This window comes from Leucoraja erinacea, chromosome 23 (genome assembly GCF_028641065.1).
Source record: "Leucoraja erinacea ecotype New England chromosome 23, Leri_hhj_1, whole genome shotgun sequence".
NCBI lineage: Eukaryota > Metazoa > Chordata > Chondrichthyes > Rajiformes > Rajidae > Leucoraja > Leucoraja erinaceus.
The window spans coordinates 19534203-19547888 of record NC_073399.1 but is presented as its reverse complement, the minus strand read 5'-3'; positions in this window follow the sequence as shown (position 1 = coordinate 19547888).

Sequence of the window (13686 nt, the reverse complement as noted above, 5' to 3'; positions counted from 1 at the left end):
CTGACTTCATCCTTAAGACTTTTGCACTATCGACTGTTGTTAGCGTGGTCTAGGTGTTTTTATACTTGGAGTTCTCATGGCCAGCAATGTCGAGTTGGTCTAAATTATGGGTTTAAGTTTGGGAGGAGAGAGAATGGGTTGAAAGAACAGTGACTGGGATCAAGCAGGCAAACTGATGTAATCACAACTTTATGTTAAACTGAAACCTGTCCACATGCTCTCTAACTAAACCTAGTAGGTATGTTGCAAAGCGTACCTGAAGCGCGCTGAAAATCTGCCCCAGCCCATGTGCTCCATTTTGGCGCCGTTTAGAGGGGGGCGGGTTTAAAACGCGATTTTCTCTAGGCTGTTCAAATCGAGTTTGTTCAGCCTAGTTAATTATCAACGAAAATTCGCTGGTAGGTTCCCTCACATGAGCTATTATTGGTTTTATGAGTTTTTCCCAAGTGCTATAGTAGTTTAAAAATTAACCTCTAAACCCCCGACGGCTCGCAACCAGCTGGGTCTATAGAGCAGAAATCTGAAGGGTAGCAGTATATTTTTTACATTAAAAAGGGCTTCTTAAGAACACTTTATACAAAGTTTAATATTGCGAGTAGCTAATTTTGGCCCCATTATATCCCGCAGTATTTTTCTGGGCATTTGAGGGCACAAATCTACCGCAATGTGAACGTTCTAAACCAGCGCGTTCACAGGATCCCACTAGAAAGCTGATTTAAAATGGACTTTAATTCACAGCAATTGAACACTAAATTATTTCCATTTGGCCTATAAATTAATGTAAATGAGATTTAAAAATCATGTTTTATTGTGAATTATTTGTGAATATTATTTGGACACTTAGGCTATTAAAAAATTTTAATCATTTATTAAGAAATGGATAGATGTTTAGATCTAGTAATTGAAGTTTGAAATTTGCTACAAGTGGGTAACTAACTAATTATATGCTTTAATTTCAGGTCATCCGAGTAAGATTATTTTATATTTGTTTCAGAATGGTTCAATCTATGATAACTGAAAATTTCATTCAGTTCTATTAAATTTTTAAGAAGGTTATGTGCTTTTGACTGTCCACGATCACAGCTTTTTTGTTATGTCCATAGAAAATCAATAGGAACAAGATGCTAATTTCCGAGTATGAAAATGGCCATAACGTTTTAAATACTTGAGATATGAAAGTGAATTAGGTGCCAAATTAAACTTCTTTTTATGCTTTATCTGATGGGATAAATTACAGACTTGATTTTTTAAATCTCAAAATTTTGTAACATTGCTAAACCTAGTACCAACCCCAGGGTTTAGTTTCCGTTTCACAATCCAACCATTACAACATAGGCTGTTATCCATCCCAACCACACAGAGCTTCTGTGTGGAAAATGGCTTGTTGGGATATGATCAGTATACTTCAGTACAGTAAAGTACTGACCCATGGCTGAAGATATATTTTTCAGTCCTTATTTCACCTACAGCAGTTGGATCTGGGCTGGAATTTCGTTGCTTCAGGTGTGATAGAATTGGAGGGGCAAGAGGTAGAGGTGTTGCATTGCTAGTCGGGGAAGATATTACAGCAGTGCTTTGGCAGGATAGATTGGAGGGCTCGTCTAGGGAGGCTATTTGGGTGGAACTGAGAAGTGGGAAAGGTGTAGCAACACTTATGGGGGTGTATTATAGACCGCCGAGTGGGGGAACGAGAATTGGAAGAGCAAATATGTAAGGAGATAGCAGATATTAGTAGTAAGCACAAGGTGGTGATTGTGGGAGATTTCAACTTTCCACACATAGACTGGGAAACGCATTCTGTAAATGGGCTGGATGGTTTAGAGTTTGTAAAATGTGTGCAGGATAGTTTTTTGCAGCAATACATAGAGGTACCTACTAGAGGAGGGGCAGTGCTGGACCTCCTGTTAGGAAATGAGACGGGACAGGTGGCGGAGGTATGCGTTGGGGAGCACTTCGGGTCCAGTGATCACACCATTAGTTTCAATATAATTATGGAGAAGGTCAGAACTGGACCTAGGGTTGAGATTTTTGATTGGAGAAAGGCTAACTTTGATGAGATGCGAGATGATTTAAAAGGAGTGAACTGGGACATTTTGTTTTATGGGAAAGATGGAGAAGAGAAATGGAGGACATTTAAAGGGGAAATTTTAAGAGTACAGAATCTTTATGTTCCTGTTCGGTTGAAAGGAAACAGTAAAAATTGGAAACGGCCCTGGTTTTCAAGGGAAATTGGACATCTTGATCGGGAGAAAGGGGGAGATCTACAATAATTATAGGCAGCATGAAGTAAATGAGGTGCTTGAGGAGTATAAGGAATGTAAAAAGAATCTTAAGAAAGAAATTAGAAAAGCTAAAAGATATGAGGTTGCTTTGGCAAGTAAGGTGAAAGTAAATCCAAAGGGTTTCTACAGCTATATTAATAGCAAAAGGATAACAAGGGATAAAATTGGTCCATTGGTGAGACAGAGTGGACAGCTATCTGCAGAGCCAAAAGAGATGGGGGAGATATTGAACAATTTATTTTCTTCAGTATTCACCAAGGAGAAGGATATTGAATTATGTGAGGTAAGGGAAACAAGTAGAGTAGCTAGGGATACTATGAGTTTCAAAGTAAAAGAAGTACTGACACTTTTGAAAAATATAAAAGTGGATAAGTCTCCAGGTCCTGACAGGATATTCCCTAGGACATTGAGGGGAGTTGGTGTAGAAATAGCCGGGGCTATGACAGAAATATTTCAAATAATAATAATAATAATAATGTTTATTTATATAGCACTTTTCAACAAAACCAGTATTTGAACCAAAGTGCTTCACAGAGATTGATTAAATTAATTGAACAGATCAAATGTCAATAAATCCATACAAAACAAAAAGGAGAAAAAGAAAAAAAGACACAGAACAGTACACTATAGAAACCAACATGAAGAAGAAGAAGAAGAATAACCTTTAATAATCCTTTACAGGAAATTACAGTGCCACAACAGCTTCAAGACAGACATAACACCACACATTTCAACAGATATCTTCAATACATAATAAGTTAAAATTTTTGTGCATTATAAAACCTTATAGCAGCTGGTATACAAGACTTCCTATGTCTCTCCGTTTTGCACATTGGTGCAATCAGTCTCTGACTGAAGATGCTGCACTTGATCACCTTCAGGGCGTGGAGTGGGTGAGTGGGGTTGGTCATTATTGAGCCTAGTTTTTTCAGAGTTCTGGCCTCTGCCACCTGCTTGACCGTTAGTTGCTCTGCCCCAACCACTGAGCCGTCCCCCCACAGCAGAATTCACTGAGGGAAGGCACTAAAAATATCCAGTTCTCCCCCTCGTAGTCCACCCGAGGTCGGGGTCTATATGTGGCCTCCTCAGCCAACTCGATGTTCTCAGGCCCTCTGCCACGAAGCTGGATCATCGGCGTCGGGTGAAAATGTCATTAGAAACGGGAATAGTCCCCGAGGATTGGCGTATTGTGCATGTTGTTCCATTGTTTAAAAAGGGTGCTAAGAGTAAACCTAGCAATTATAGACCTGTTCGTTTGACTTCAGTGGTGGGCAAATTAATGGAAAAGATACTTAGAGATAATATATATAAGCATCTGGATAAACAGGGTCTGATTAGGAACAGTCAACATGGATTTGTGCCTGGAAGGTCGTGTTTGACTAATCTTCTTGAATTTTTTGAAGAGGTTACTAGGGAAATTGACAAGGGTAAAGCAGTGGATGTTGTCTATATGGACTTTAGTAAGGCCTTTGACAAGGTTCCTCATGGAAGGTTGGTTAAGAAGGTTAAACTGTTGGGTATAAATGCAGGAATAGCAAGATGGATTCAACAGTGGCTGAATGGGAGAAGCCAGAGGGTAATGGTGGATGGTTGTTTATCGGGTTGGAGGCAGGTGACTAGTGGGGTGCCTCAGGGATCTGTGTTGGGTCCTTTGTTGTTTGTCATGTACATCAATGATCTGGATGAAGGGGTGGTAAATTGGATTAGTAAGTATGCAGATGATACCAAGATAGGGGGTGTTATGGATAATGAAGAGGATTTCCAAAGTCTACAAAGTGATTTAGGCCATTTGGAAAAATGGGCTGAAAGATGGCAGATGGAGTTTAATGCTGATAAATGTGAGGTGCTACACCTTGGCAGGACAAATCAAAATAGGACATACATGGTAAATGGTAGGGAATTGAAGAATATAGTTGAACAGAGGGATCTGGGAATAACCGTGCATAGTTCCTTGAAGGTGGAATCTCATATGGATAGGGTGGTAAAGAAAGCTTTTGGTATGCTAGCCTTTATAAATCAGAGCATTGAGTATAGAAGCTGGGATGTAATGTTAAAATTGTACAAGGCATTGGTGAGACCAAATCTGGAGTATGGTGTGCAATTTTGGTCGCCCAATTATAGGAAGGATGTCAACAAAATAGAGAGAGTACAGAGGAGATTTACTAGAATGTTGCCTGGGTTTCAACAACTAAGTTACAGAGATAGGTTGAATAAGTTAGGTCTTTATTCTCTGGAGCGCAGAAGGTTAAGGGGGGACCTGATAGAGGTCTTTAAAATGATGAGAGGGATAGACAGAGTTGATGTGGACAAGCTTTTCCCTTTGAGAATGGGGAAGATTCAAACAAGAGGACATGACTTCAGAATTAAGGGACAGAAGTTTAGGGGTAACATGAGGGGGAACTTCTTTACTCAGAGAGTGGTAGCGGTGTGGAATGAGCTTCCAGTGGAAGTGGTGTCGGCAGGTTCATTGGTATCATTTAAAAATAAATTGGATAGGCATATGAATGAGAAGGGAATGGAGGGTTATGGTATGAGTGCAGGCAGATGGGACTAAGGGAAAAAAGTTGTTCGGCACGGACTTGTAGGGCCGAGATGGCCTGTTTCCGTGCTGTAATTGTTATATGGTTATATGGAATCACTGGAGGTAACTACAATGGATGTGAGATAACAGGATGAAGCTGAGTGATTGATTGTTCACTTGAACCTTGTATCCAGGTTCCCGAGTTGTGAGCTGCAATACAGGTTTTAAACTTTTGTTCTGCTGCTTCAGAGATGATTCAAATTTGTAAAGCCTCTTGTACCTAATCCCCTCTAATCCAGGCAACATTCTGATAAACCTCTTCTGCACCCTCTCCGAAACCTCCACATCCACCTTGTAATGGGGTGAGCAAACCTGTACACAATACTGCAAATGCAATCTAACCCAAGTTTTATAAAGCTGCAATATGACTTATTGACTCTTAAACCTGTTTATATTGGACTTGAGGATCAAAGATCTGGACGGAGGATACTAGCATAATTTGTAACAAAGGGCAATCCAAACCCAGTTGCTAGAACTTGTAGCTCACTGAGGTTGGCCACAGGGTGTTGCCATGATCTGCAGCAGTTATGAGGACAGTATCCTTACTACCCATCTATCTATCTATCTATTATATAAAACTCAAATCCGTCTGCCTGCCTGCAGTACGGATCCCTTCCTGCCTTTCGATTCGTTCCCGCCGTGCGATGTCACAATGCCCGATGCTCGCGGACGTCCAATCGGAATGGATCCATTTGCATGTACGGCTTTCCGGCCGCGTTTCTTCCTTTGATTCTCCGCAACTCCGAAACCGGACGAAGAATCGCCGACGTCTTTTCCATTTCGGTAGAGATTTCGCTTTTCTTTCTAAGTATCCGCTCCTCATTCCATTTCGTCGTGTTTAGGTACACTTTTTTAATCAAATCCTTCACCCCCCCCCCCCCCACCACCTCAATATTTCAAAAAGAAACTGGATTCTCACCCACAGAAGCAGCACCAGCCGCAGCCAATCGGAATGGATTCATTTACATATGCCTTTGCAGGAGCCACAGCCCCGGTGAATGTTCGATCGTGTGATGTCACAATGCCCAATGTTCAAATACATTGTTGCCATATTGGGAGTACAGAGAATAGGCTGTGGGCCGAGGAGCTTTATTCAGCAGTTTCGTGACCCAAGTCACCAAACTACATGAAATTGTCACATATTGTTTCAAAATATTTATATAAATCACCCCTGAAACTCGATATGAAGAAGACTTGCACATTTTTATTAAATTAGAGAAAACAGGAAAAATGTCGGGAGTACAGAGAAGGTTTTCCAGACTGATTCCTGGGATGTCAGGACTTTCATATGAAGAAAGACTGGATAGACTCGGCTTGTACACGCTAGAATTTAGAAGATTGAGGGGGGATCTTATAGAAAATTCTTAAGGGGTTGGACAGGCTAGATGCAGGAAGATTGTTCCCGATGTTGGGGAAGTCCAGAACAAGGGATCACAGTTTAAGGATAAGGGGGAAATCTTTTAGGACCGAGATGAGGAAAACATTTTTCACACAGGGAATGGTGAATCCCTGGAATTCTGTGCCATGGAAGGTAGTTGATGCCAGTTCATTGGCTATATTTAAGAGGGAGTTAGATGTGGCCCGTGTGGCTAAAGGGATCAGGGGGTATGGAGAGAAGGCAGGTACAGGATACTGAGTTGGATGATCAGCCATGATCATATTGAATGATGGTGCAGGCTCAAAGGTCCGAATGGCTTACTCCTGCACTTAATTTCTATGTTTCCCTCTCCCCACCCCCCTCCCTCCCCCACCCCTCTCGCTCTCCCCCCCCCCCTTCCCTCGCTACCGCCACCCCTTCCCCCTACCCCTCTGTCCCTCTTTCACCACTCCCCCCCTACCCCTCTCCCCCCACTCTTCCACTTCTATCTCCCTTACCCCACGCCTCGCCCCCCCCCCACCCCTCTCTTCCCCCTCCCTTCCCCTCTCTCCCCCACCCCATCCCCTACCCCTCTGTCCCTCTCCACCACTCCCCCCGTCGCTCTTCTACCCCTCCCTCCCTCCCCACTCTTTCAATTCTCTCCCACTCTTTCACTTCTCTCCCACTTTCTCTCCTCCCCCTCTCCCATCCCCTCTCTCCCCCACCCCCTTCCCTATCTACCCTACCCCCCTTACCTCTCTCCCCTACCCCTCTGTCCCTCTTCCATCACTCCCGCTACCCCTCTCCACCTCCCTCCCCACTCTTCCACTTCTCTCCCCCTTCCCCTCCCCCTCCCGACTCTTTTCCCCCCCACACCTCTCCCCATCCCTCCCTCCTCCTCCCCATCCCCCCCCCCCCCCCACATCTCTCTCCCCATCTCTCACCCCCCTACCGCGCTCTCCTTTCCCTCCCAAATCTATCCCGTTTCCTCCTCCTCCCTCCCCTCTTCACACCTCACGCCCCCCTCCCCCGCAAACGCTGTTGGGGAAACAGACCCAACGGGTCTGCACTTGGTCTAGTTAATATATAAAACTCAAATCCCTCCGACGTCCGCCTGCAGTACGGATCCCTTCCTGCCTTTTGATTTGTTGACGGCTGCTCCTTCCTATCAGCTTCCAACACACTTCGAAACAAAGTTACAAGACAGGAACACTGAACTTTTCACTGCTGCAGCAGGCAGGGATTTTTTTTTAATGAGGCAGGGCAGTGCTGGAATCTTACTTTTGAGAACAGCTTCAGTTCCATTGGAGGAGACGGGTGCATGGTGGAATATTGGGTTGGGGGATCACACCATTGGGGGAGCAGACCCAACGGGTCTGCACTTGGTCTAGTATATATATAAAAGTCTGTGGCTGCCGCCTGCCGTCCGGCTGCTGGCTGCCTTTCTTCCTTTTGATTCGCTGCTCCTTCCTGTCAGCTTCCAGCACACTTCGAAACAAAGTTGCAAGACAGGAACATTGAACTTTTCACTGCTGCAGCAGGCAGGGGAGGTGCAATTGAGGGAGGCAGGGGAGTGCTGGAAACTTACATTTGGCAACGGCTTCAGTTCCATTGGAGGAGACGGGTGCATGGTGGAATATTGGGTTGGGGGAATCACACCATTGGGGGAGCAGACCCAACGGGTCTGCACTTGGTCTAGTCTACAATAAGGATGAGCTACCAACTGGTGATTATTGACCTGTGCTGCCACCTTCAGGAATCCTTGAACTTGTACACTGATGTATCTGCTCTGCAATGCTCGGTGTTTGCTCTAACCATATCCTCCAAAAATGCATCACCTTGCACATATCAGGATTAACTTTCATCTGCCGTTGTTCTGACTGTCATATCAACTGACCAATGTCATTCTGTAAAGTGCGACCAGCTTCCTCATTATCATTTAATGTCATTGACATACTGCTAATCATGCCTCTGACATCTGTTTAAATGGGTAGTTTAGAGATACAGCGTGGAAGCGGGCCCTTCGGCCGAGCCAACCAGCGATCCTCGTGCACTAGCACTATCCTACACACGAGGAGAAATAACTTTTTCCCACCAAAGTCAATTAACCTGTACATCTTTGGTGTGGGGGGAATTCGAAGAACCCAGGGTGAATCCACGTGGTCACGGCAAATGTACAAACTGTAGTCGGGATTGAACTTGGGTCTCTGGTCACTTTGGTTTCTGAGGGATCCTATTCTTTTTTGTTACTTTCCGCTAATGGACTTGGAAAATCTATTTTGGTTCTCCTTAATGCTATCTGCTAAATCTATTTTCTTTCCTCTTTTTCCCTCCTGATTTCCTCCTTAAGAATGCTCCCCAGCCCCTAAACAATTCCAGGGATACACTTGACCCAACTGCCTATACTTGGCCCATGCCTCCTTTTTCCTAACCAGAGCCTCAATTGCACTCATCCAGGATTATTTACTCCGACTGGAATATGCATGCCATGAACTCTCACCATCACTCTTTTTAAAGCATCCCATTTCCATGCGTCCCTTTGGCCACAACCATCCTACTCCAATCAACTTTAGCAAGTTTCTGTCCAATATCATCAAAATTGGCCTTGCCTTAATTCACAACCTTAACTTGTGGGCCCGCCCTTTCCTTATCTATAACTATTTCAAAGCTAATAGAACTGGTCGCTGGAGACAAAAGGCTTGCCACAAATAGGTCAAGCTTTGCCTTCTCCCTTATAGGATGCTCTACATATTGCCAAAAAGGAAACTCTCCCAAATGCATCTGACAAATTCCATCTTGTCAAATATTGATGCTATGGCAGTCCCAGTCTATATTGGGAAGGTTACAATCTCCTTCTATGATAAATGTATTAGTCTTAAGCTGCCAGCAATCTCCTGACTTATTTGTTCTTTTAATTCATAGAAACATAGAAATTAGGTGCAGGAGTAGGCCATTTGGCCCTTCGAGCCTGCACCGCCATTCAATATGATCATCCAACTCAGTATCCCGTACCTGCCTTCTCTCCATGCCCTCTGATCCCTTTAGCCACATCTAACTCCCTCTTAAATATAGCCAATGAACTGGCCTCAACTACCTTCTGTGGCAGAGAGTTCCAGAGATTCACCACTCTGTGTGAAAAAAGTTTTTCTCATCTCGGTTTTAAAGGATTTCCCCCTTATCCTTAAGCTGTGACCCCTTGTCCTGGACTTCCCCAACATCGGGAACAATCTTGAGGAATAAACAATCTTCCTGCATCTAGCCTGTCCAACCCCTTAAGAATTTTGTAAGTTACTATAAGATCCCCTCTCAATCTCCTAAATTCTAGAGAGTATAAACCAAGTCTATCCAGTCTTTCTTCATAAGACAGTCCTGACATCCCAGGAATCAGTCTGGTGAACCTTCTCTGCATTCCCTCTATGGCAATAATGTCCGTCCTCAGATTTGGAGACCAAAACTGTACGCAATACTCCAGGTGTGGTCTCACCAAGACCCTGTACAACTGCAGTAGAACCTCCCTGCTCCTATACTCAAATCCTTTTGCTATGAAAGCTAACATACCATTCGCTTTCTTCACTGCCTGCTGCACCTGCATGCCTACTTTCAATGACTGGTGTACCATGACACCCAGGTCTCACTGCATCGCCCCTTTTCCTAATCGGCAACCATTTAGATAATAGTCTGCTTTCCTGTTTTTGCCACCAAAATGGATAACCTCACATTTATCCACATTATACTGCATCTGCCAAACATTTGCCCACTTACCCAGCCTATCCAAGTCACCTTGCAGTCTCCTAGCATCCTCTTCACAGCTAACACTGCCCCCCAGCTTAGTGTCATCCGCAATTTGGAGATATTGTCTTCAATTCCCTCATCCAGATCATTAATATATAGTGTAAATAGCTGGGGTCCCAGCACAGAGCCTATAGGTACCCCACTAGTCACTACCCACCATTGTGAAAAGGACCCGTTTACTCCTACTCTTTGTTTCCTGTTTGCCAGCCAGTTCTCTATCTACATCAATACTGAACCCCCAATGCCGTGTGCTTTAAGTTTGTATACTAATCTCTTATGTGGGACCTTGTCGAAAGCCTTCTGGAAGTCCAGATACACCACATCCACTGGTTCTCCCCTATCCACGCTACTAGTTACATCCTCGAAAAATTCTATAAGATTCGTCAGACATGATTTACCTTTCGTAAATCCATGCTGACTTTGTCCAATGATTGCACCACTTTCCAAATGTGCTGCTCAAATTCCAGTTGATTATTTGGGGGCCTATAGTACACTCCCAACAAAGTGATCATCCTTTTTATTTCCTCGTTCCACCCATATAGCCTCACGGGAGGAAGCATCAGTAATGTCATCTCGGACCACTGTTACATTCTCCTTAATCAATAAAGCAACAGGGTGGGAGATTGCAACCATCACATGGTCCGCCTTGTTTCGACGTTTCAGTTTGGTAGAGATGGGCAGGGGAATGGATGAACCTGGACTAAGTGGAAAGTCTAATGGCCACCCTGGAAGCAATGATATCAATCACCCCAAACTCCCACTATTAGAGAATGTTTTAAAGAGGTGATCTTGAGGAATAAAGAGTTCAGGGGGTAAAAGTAATCTACATTTATAAACTTTAATAAAGCCTTTGACAAGGTCCCGCAAGGCCAGCTGATTTGGAAGGGCAGACCACGTGGAATCTAGAGTGGCTAGGTAAATGGATACAAAATAGACGGTAATAGGAGCCAGAGGGCAATAGTGGAAGGTTGTTTTGCATATTGGAGGCCAGTGACCAGTGACGTACTGTAGGGATCAGTGCTGAGTCCTCCGCTGTTTGTCACATTAAAGATTTGGATGAGAATTTAGTCAGCATGATTAATAAGTTTGAAGATGACACGAATATTGATGGTTTAGTGATCAGTGATGGGTATCTAGGATTACAATAGGATCTAGAAACTCTTGGAAAGTGGGCAGATGGAATTTAACTCAGACAAGTGCAAAGTGTTGCGCTAAGTTAAACCATGACAGGACATCACAATAAATGGCAGGGCCCTGGAAATGGTTGTAGAACAGATGACAAAAGGGTACATGTATATAGTTCCCAGAAAAAGGATTACACAAGTAGACAGGGTGGTGAAGAAGCCAATTGGCCTGTTTGCCATTATCAGTCATGTTACAACTGTACACGAAGTTGGTGATATCACACCTGGAGCCAAAAAGCTGTCTAAAACTGTTTCTATTAACATGAAGAAAGGTCCCAAATCAAAGCGTCACCTATCCATTCCGTCCCCACCTACTGCCTGACCTGTGAGTTCCTCCACTTTGTGTAAATGGCTGGATAAAAAACTCATGAACAGAATGAACATTTTCATCATTTTGTTTGGTTTCACTGGCATAAGCTTGAAGGGTTTATCAAATCAAATTCTGCCACATCATACTGGACAGTGCCTGTGAAAACATTGAATATTATCAAGACCCATTCTGTGACCTAGAAGTGATCATTCAATGAAGGTGCAGCCAATAGCCCTGTGTGAAAGCAGAAAATTGTGGTAATTTTCTGAATAATTTGCCAACCATATTTGAACTGCAGAACTGTGACATACGAAAGGGTACATTTCAATAAAGTGCAGCAGTGTCAAACATTACAATGCAGCTTCATCCGATAGTTAATGATGGAAAGTGGACACAAAATGCTGGAGTAACAGTGGGACAGGCAGCATCTCTGGAGAGAAGGAATGGATGACGTTTCGGGTCGAGTCCCTTCTTCAGACTGATGGAAGGTAACTGGCTGTAGTAATGGGTTGTCGCCACAGCGAGTCACTATCTCCTCACTCATGTCACTTATCTTTGACAGCCTAATGGTGACTGGGTGCAATACCAGGCCTAGAACCAGGTGGCAGCCAGCAGCAACACCCTTCAGCAAAGAAACAGTGATTATCACATCTATGATGCCCCAAGGCCAGACATGAAGCAGCCCTACAGATATATTGGCAGCGCAGACTGGGGGAAGCGTGGATACTGCACAAGGCCAGGCAGTCTACCTGCAGGATTAGCAAAAATGCCCCCTTCAACACAGACTGGCAAACAGGACGAGTCGGGAGTATAAATTGTTGTGTGCTGCCAAGGGCTTTGGAGAGAGTTGGTAGTTCAAAAACCCAGGTGCAAGACAATACTGTCAGGAGGACTGGTGGTCAGAGAATATGATCTAACTCAGTCCGCTAAGGTCAACGGACCACAGCGGAGGGAGTGGTGTCCATTATTGCCGATGATTGCAGATGACAATTAATAGACAAAAGGACACAAAGTGCTGGAGGAATTTAGTGGGTCAGGATCTCGAGAGAACATGGATAGGTGACATCAGGACCCTTCCTCTGATTCAGTCAGCCAGGTTACATGAGTAGTTTGTGACGTTTCACTTTAAAACTAGGTGTGGTTACTGTGAGGCTCCCTCCCCTCTCACCTGCTGTCTCTTCCAAGATGGAGTATGTCGGTAACTCCGAGGGAGAAGGATAAGGTGGCAGCGGTGGGGGTAGCAGGGGGCGGAACGGGGTGGGGGAAGTGGCCGACTGGACAGAGCGAGGGGGGATGCAGGCAGTGGTGGTCAAGCGAGGAGCTGATAAAGCCACTGCCGACAGCAAGAAACAGCAGCAGATGAGAGGGGCATCGGGCGAGTCAGAAGTAGGGTCAGTAGCTGGGGCTCTAAACAGCTGGGGAGATGGTGGGAGCCGGGTTGGGTTGGCTGGTCATTCGCATTCAGTTTACATTTTATATTTATTTTACGTTTCTGGCACTCCATGGTGCTTTAGAGAGACAGGAGGGGTGTCAATAGCGAGGCCGGGGTGTATTGTCATTTCAATATCACGCGCCTCTGCTGGTACGGAAAAACAGATAATCCAGAAAGGCTCTGGAACCTAGAGTGGTGGAAAATTGGTGTTCAACCTGAACATGCTAAATTGTGAAAGAATGGCAATGGTGACTCATTAAGATTCAAGAATCCAAATACAAAGATAAAAACATTACGGGCATGTACTGAGAAGTCCTAATGGAATGTTGACACAAGTGGGAGCTGATCCTCCCTTTACACTTCATGCACTTCCTGTAAACTATTATTTCGCCTGGATATTTTTGCGGTGTTTGTGGTGATTAAAACATTTAAGGATCAGTAAGAGCAAACACACACTGCCCAGGATAGGCCTGGTGTCAGTCAGTCAGTCACTGCTCACCTATCGGTGGCACTGTCAAATCCCTCCTCCAGCTCACAGTAACCGAACCTCTGGCCTGGGACATACCACTAGTCTCACCCTGCACTTGCTAGACACACACACACACAGGTGTGAGCATGCGCACACACAACACCCCCAGTCAGTCACACCTTCACCCTGTGGCCTGGAACACAGCACTCATTGCTCCTCGCACCTGGCAGAGACACAATATCAGAGTCTCACATCTCCCCATAGCATTGACATTACTCT